The following is a 7744-nucleotide window of genomic DNA, read 5'->3' on the forward strand; positions in this document are numbered from 1 at the left end:
AGTCAGTTCACAGGTGAACACTTTTGTGATTGAAATCATGGCTCATTTAAATTGTTGAATATTTTCACACAAGAAAAAAAATTATGATTTTATTAATTCACACCAGTAAAACAGACTTAAGGAAACTCATTCTATTGCTGTCATCCTTCTGTGCTTAAACAGCTTTCCAGAAATGAAATTGATGGTCTGATCCACTTTCCCAAAAAGTGGATGATTAAAGAAAATCATTTAATTTCAACCTTTATGACTTAACATTTTTCAGTTCATTCTTCTCAATTATTATGGAGTGTGAGTGAAAACCTACTAGAGGAAACTATTAAAATGTGGTGAAAAAGAATACTAAATATTACAAGATTTCAGTTTCAGTTCAGAGACAGAGCTAGAAAGATGTCACTCTCTCACTTATAAGAATAGAAATTAGAGAAGTTAAAAACATATATATTGACTTAGTATTTACCTCTTATTCAGTTTTTAACCTAAAACATTATTGCTAAAATCATACATATTTGCATTACAGCACATAATATTTGTATGTGTGATACTGTGATTTATAAGATAAAAAAATATTTGGTCTTTATACCCTTTTCCAACACAGAACTCCTAAATTCCTTGGCCTTTCCTAAGTGAGGTGAATGATAAAGCTATCTTTTGTTATATTGATAAGGTGGGTTTGTGACCTCCACCTAAGAATGGAGTTGCCAGGAGAATGAACCTTGTGATTGGAGTTGGAAACTTCAGTTCCCTGTGTCTCTACTGGACACCACCAGCAAGTAGGGAGGGGCTGGAGGTTGAATTGATAACCAATGGCCAATGGTTTAGTCACGCCTATATTATATGCTAAGTCGCTTCAGTCGTGTCCGACTCTGTGCGACCCCACAGACAAAAGCCTACCAGGCTCCCCTGTCCCTGGGATTCTCCAGGCAAGAACACTGGAGTGGGTTGCCATTTCCTTCTCCAATGCATGAAAGTGAAAAGTGAAAGTGAAGTAGCTCAGTCATGTCTGACTCTTAGTGACCCCATGGACTGCAGCCTACCAGGCTCCTCCATCCATGGGATTTTCCAGGCAAGAGTGCTGGAATGGGGTGCCATTGCCTTCTCCATATTACGAAGTCTCCATAGAAGCCAAGAAAGAAAGGGTTTGGAGAGCTTCCAGGTTGGTGAACACGTGGAGATCTGGGAGGGGGTGCGTTTGGACAGCTCAAAGAAGCTCTGTGTCCTTTCCCCACACCTCTTTCTGTGCATCTCTTCCATCTGGCTGTTCTTGAGTTTATATGCTTATGTAACACATCAGTGACCTAGTAAATAAAATATTTATTTGAGCTCTATAAGCTACACCACCAAATTAAACCAATCCAAGGAGAAGGTTGTCAGAATCACAATTCTATAGCTAGTAGGTAAGAAGCTTGGGTCATAATCTGGGCTTGCAACTGGCATCTGAAGAGTGTGTGTGTGTGTGTGTGTGTGTGTGTGTGTGTGGAGTCAGAGGGAGGTTTGGGGGCACTCTTGTAAGACTGAGTCCTTAAACTGGAATCTGTTGCTATCTATGGGTTGTTAGTGTCAGAAATGAGTTGAACTGAGCTGGCCACATAATCAGAGGGGTTAGCAACCCTCAGCGGCAAAAAGAGGAGGCAGCTGAACAGTCCCACTGTTCTGGGACTTCCCAAAATGGTACATGTCTTGTAGTATAATTTGTATCAAAGAAGCATTGGAGTTGCACCCATGAAAATAAAGGTGAGAGAGAAGATTACTGCATCTGAGAAGGGAAGAGGGGATGGAATTAAGGACAATTTGAGGGGATCACTGTGAGAGAAGAAAAGGGAAGATGACTGGGGGTACTTTTGGTATTAGGTAATTTTGGTATGAAAATTGAAGAGATTTTACTCCTCTTCTTTTCCTATAAATTAAGAAATGAGATTATTAGTGAGAATGAGATAATGTGGTCAGGAGATTAGTATCTTGGGAGAGTAAAGCTAAGCAGAAATATTTTTTGTGCCATTTATAAAAGTATTTTTTTAACCTAATAAAGTGGCCATAGTTAGAGAAACAGACAGTTCTCAGTCCTGTAAATAAATGGGAGATATAGTATGTGAGCATAATTTCTTATAAGTCTACTTATTTGCACCTTAGGAATATCAGTTTTGGTTTATGTTTTTGCTTGCTTTGTGTCCTTCTAAGTTCCCACAGTAACCACCAAACTTTTTATTCTTAAGTCTCTCATCCACAGTAATGGGTAACAGACTGTGGAAACCAAACACCAAAGTTAAAGCAGAAATTGCCGCTCCATAATCATTTACTTTTCAAAGGCTTAGCCAAGCAGTCCTGCACCACAATCAGCAATAAAAATGTTCAAGATTGATGGCCTTAATTATGAAAGCAGTCCAGAGGACCTTGGACAAGTGAAGAATGCCATAGTGTTTTTCAAGTAAAGCGAAAGGGTATTTTCAAATCAAACTTCATTCAACTCATTTAAGAAGTTTCTTCCAAAACAAGTACCTTCAGAAACAAAAATCACAGAATGGTATCTTTCTGATTTTTTGTATACGTAATAAATACTGGTAAAAATATTTTTATGAGCTAGTCTTGATATTTTATTTTACAACTTGTATTTGTGGGAGAGTACCAAATTGTCTAATAATAAACCATCATAGTAGGACTTGCCTTTGAAAAGCTCAACTGTGGCCATTTAAATGAATGCTTTCCAAAGTGATATACTTACACCTATATGAAAATATAAAACCATGATTGAGGAATAAAAACAAGAAATTATAAGTTTTATATATGTATACATATATTTGTTCTATGTTTTATATATGTAAATATGTACAATCTACAAAGAAAAAACAAGCTTTTGTAATGTACACTATATAGATTCCATCTCACACCATCCTTTGGTTGTAATGTATCAGGGCCCTGATGGAAATAACATGGTGCACAGAGGGTGCGCATGGCCTTTGAGGGACTTTTTAAATGTAACTGTTTTGAGATATATTTTAATTTGTTGTTGCTGTTCAGTCACTAAGTTGTGTCTAAGTCTTTGCGACCCCATCAAATGCAGCATGCCAGGCTTCCCTGTCCTTCACTAACACCCAGAGTTTGTTCAAAACTCATAGCCATTGAGTCGATGATGCCATCCAACCATTTCATCCTCTGTTGACCCCTTCTCCTCCTGCTCTCAATCTTTCTCAGCATCAGGGTGTTTTCCAATGAATCAGCTGTTAGCATCAGGTGACCAAGTATTGGTGCTTCAGCTTCAGCATCAGTCTTCCAGTGAATATTCAGGGTTGATTTCCTTTAAGACTGATTTCCTCTAGGACTGACTGGTTTGATCTCCCAGGGAGTCCCATGCAGACTCTCAGTCCCTTAGATTCTCAGGGACTGCAAGAGATGGAGAGTCCCTAGAGGAAGACTGGGTCTTCATTATAACAGTAAAGCTAATTTTTCCAATTTGTTTCAACCCACAAATCAAAAAGAATATTAGAAATAAACACATACACATCCTAAAACTATTAGTAACATGAATCAAGAGAATATTCAAAGACATTTATCTATATATCTATATCATTTATCTATATGTTTCTCTGAACTAAAACAGAAACTCTGAACCACAATCAATTAGCCTGATGACAGGCTTCAGTCAATTACCATTCACAGTCGGTGAATTCTTTACCTGGTGACAAAGAAGGTAATTAGAAGACTGATAATAGCAAGGCTACTTTGACAGGAAGACTAACCCCTCCATATTTTTACTGAGGGAAAAGTGCTTTCCAGATTATTAGTTGGCTAAAGGTATGAAGCTTTTTATCATAATAAATGATGAAACCTAATAGAAAAGTTAGTGTAATCTACATTCATTAATATAGTAGCAGATATAAATAGTACCCAAAAATTGAGCAAGAGGTTGTTGGGGAAACAAGAAATTCACTGAACGTAGTACTCTCCTGTGACTGTGCTTAACTTTCACCCACTCTCTGCACCCTATAGCATAATGAAAACAATATAATCTTACATAAATGTTCATTATGCAATATTATGATTTGCTGCATATTCCTTTGTCTGCCTTTCTTTTTTTTTTTTTCTTTTTTTGTCTGCCAATACGTGCTCCTATTTCCTTCAAAGAACAGCTGGAGTTCTGTCAAATTTTCATAGGGTGAGACACTGTGAGATGTAGGAATAAAAATAAAGAATCAAAAAGAGTGCTTGTAAGATTATTTAAAATGCATCTTATAATGTATTTCAACTTTTGCAATTCATAATTGATAGTTTTTCTATAAAATTCCACTATGAAACTGGGTGAGAAAATTTATCTGTATTTATTTTAAGATATCTCCTAGCTTTTCAGTTCAGTTCAGTCTCTCAGACATGTCAAACTCTGCGACCCCATGACCTGCAGCACACCAGGCTTCCCTGTCCATCATCAACTACCAGAACTTGCTCAAACTCATGTCCATTGAGTCAGTGATGCCATCCCACCATCTCATCCTCTGTCATCCCCTTTTCCTCCTGCTTTCAATCTTTCCCATCATCAGGGTCTTTTCAAATGAGTCAGTTCCTCTCACTAGGTGGCCAAAGTATTGAAATTTCAGCTTCAGCATCAGTCCTTCCAATCAGGACTGATTTCCTTTAGGATGGACTGGTTGGATCTTCTTGCTGTCCAAGGAACTCTCAAGTCTTCTCCAACACCACAGTTCAAAAGCATCAGTTCTTCAGTGCTCAGATTCCTCTATAGTCCAATTCTCACATCCATCCATGACTACTGGAAAAAGATAGCTTTGAGTAGAAGGACCTTTATTGGCAAAGTAATGTCTCTGCTTTTTAATATGCTGTCTAGGTTGGAGAAGGCAATGGCAACCCACTCCAGTACTCTCACCTGGAAAATCTCATGGACTCAGGAGCCTGGTAGGCTGCAGTCCATGGGGTCGCTAAGGGTCAGACATGACTAAAGCGACTTCACTTTCACTTTTCACTTTCATGCATTGGAGAAGGAAATGGCAACCCACTCCAGTGTTCTTGCCTGGAGAATTCCAGGGACGGGAGGAGCCTGGTGGGCTGCCGTCTATGGGGTTGCACAGAGTTGGACATGACTGAAGCGACTTAGCAGCAGTAGTAGCAGCAGGTTGGTTACAGCTTTTCTTCCAAGGAGCAAGTGTCTTTTAATTTCATGGCTGCAGTCCCCATCTGCAGTGATTTTGGAGCCCTCCCCCAAATAAAGGCTCTACCTGTTTCCCTTGTTTCCCCATCTATTTGCCATGAAGTGATGGGACTGGATACCATGATCTTAATTTTCTGAATGTTGAGCTTTAAGCCAACTTTTTCACTCTCTTCTTTCACTTTCATCAAGAGGCTCTTTAGTACTTTTTCATTTTCTGCCATAAGGGTGGTGTCATCTGTATATCTGAGGTTATTTTTCTCCCGGAAATCTTGATTCCAGCTTGTTCTTCATCCAGTCTTGCATTTCATATGATGTACTATGCATATAAGTTAAATAAGCAGGGTGACAATATACACCAGTCTGGTTCTGTTGCTTCCTGACATGCATACACATTTCTCATGAGGCACATAAGGTGGTCTAGTATCCCTGTCTCTTGAAGAATTTCCCACAGTTTTTTGCGATCCACAGTCAAAGACTTTGGTGTAGTCAATAAAGCAGAAGTATATGTTTTTCTGTAACTCTCTTGCTTTTTCGATGATCCAACGGATGTTGGCAATTTGATCTCTGGTTCCTCTGCCTTTTCTAAATCCAGCCTGAACATCTGGAAATTTCTGGTTCACCTACTGTTGAAGCCTGAATTTGAGAATTTTGAGCATTACTTTTCAGGCAAGTGAGATGAGTGCAGTAGTGCAGTAGTTTGACATTCTTTGACATTGGTTTTCTTTGGGATTGGAATGAAACTGACCTCTTCCAGTCCTGTGGCCACTGCTGAGTTTTCCAAATTTCCTGGCATATTGAGTGCAGCACTTTCACACCATCATCTTTTAGGATTTGAAATAGCTAAACTGGAATTCCATCACCATCTTTTAGGATTTGAAATAGCTAAACTGGAATTCTATCACCTCCACTCGCTCTATTTGTAGTGATGCTTCCTAAGGCCAACTTGACTTCACATTCCAGGATGTCTGGCTCTAGGTGAGTGATCACACTATCGTGGTAATTTGGGTCATGAAGATCTCTTTTTGTATAGTTCTTCTGTGTATTCTTGCCACCTCTTCTTAATATTTTCTGCTTCTGTGAAGTCCATAGCATTTCTGTCCTTTATTGTGCCCATCTTTGCATGAAATGTTCCCTTGATATCTCTAATTTTCTTACTTTGTAAATAATTAAACATCAAAGTGTATCCTAGGTAACTATTCATATTCTTTTAGAATAAGGCTTTTCTCTCTTCCTTCCTAATGCAAAAATTTTATTTGCTCAATGCCATTAAAGCAGTAGGGGAAAAGTCACACCCAATTTGTACACTTAACTGGGTAAAGAAAATTATTTTCTTTCAGCTTAGGGTCTCTCAAACTCTACCCCCCCATATGTTTGTGTATAAATCTTTAATATTTGAGAAAATTGAGTTTTCATTTGAAAATTAAGCAAAATAATACCTGCAATCACTCTCATACATGTACTGTCTTATTTTTCTGAGACAATAAAGGAATAATGATAACACTTTGCAGATTTTGGATATTTTAGAAATATAGGCTATTTTAATTCTGTGCAATTTGGGCTAAATTAACTGTTTTCTATCAAAATAAGTAAAATATCTAATGCTGTTTTATAGCTTATTCTCCAAGAAGACTACAAAATGTTTTATATAATTTCTCATCTTTAGTCCTTACAACCATCAAATTTTGTACATACTAAAATGACCCGCATTTGCACATAGAGATACTGAGGATAAAAGATGCTATTTCCTGCGAAAGATGACACCAATAAAAAGTGGAAAATGTATGATTCAGGAAGTTTGACTCCACAGAACACACTTTTCATGTTTTGCATAATTACCACCCTAACACATCATTTTAAAGCTAACAAAATATCAAGACAGAAGAAAGCAGTATGTAATTCTTTTCATCAAGAGATTCATTTGAATGCTGGCAATTAGTAATCCTAGAGGAGAAGGCAATGGCACCCCACTCCAGTACTCTTCCCTGGAAAATCCCATGGATGCAGGAGCCTGGTAGGCTGCAGTCTATGGGGTTGCTAAGGGTCGGACATGACTGAAGCGACTTCACTTTCACTTTTCACTTTCATGCATTGGAGCAGGAAACGGCAACCCACTCCAGTGTTCTTGCCTGGAGAATCCCAGGTATGGGGGAGCCTGGTGGGCTGCCATCTATGGGGTCGCACAGAGTCAGACACGACTGAAAACACTTAGCAGCAGCAGCAGCAGTAATCCTAGTTACTGGCAAAGTAGTTACTGTGAAATTTTATTTGGTCTGCAAGGTGAATAATATGTGTTTGTTTTATCCATAAATATATATTCTCTATAGATCTCTGTGCAAAAATCTCTACAGAAATATTCATAGCAGTATTTTGACAAAACTCAAAAACTAAATACAGCCTACAACTGATGAGTGGTTTAACAATGTGTGGCCCATCCCTGCATAGAAAGCTACTCAGCTATAAAAGGGAGCAACTTATTAATTAGTGCAACTTTGATAGGTCTCAAAGGAATTCTTCTAGGTAAGCAAATAAAATCTCAGTTAGTTACATACTGCATGATTGATTCTGTTTACACAGCATCTTAGAAATTACAATATT

The sequence above is a fragment of the Bos javanicus genome, chromosome 24 (genome assembly GCF_032452875.1).
Source record: "Bos javanicus breed banteng chromosome 24, ARS-OSU_banteng_1.0, whole genome shotgun sequence".
Classification (NCBI taxonomy): Eukaryota; Metazoa; Chordata; class Mammalia; order Artiodactyla; family Bovidae; genus Bos; species Bos javanicus.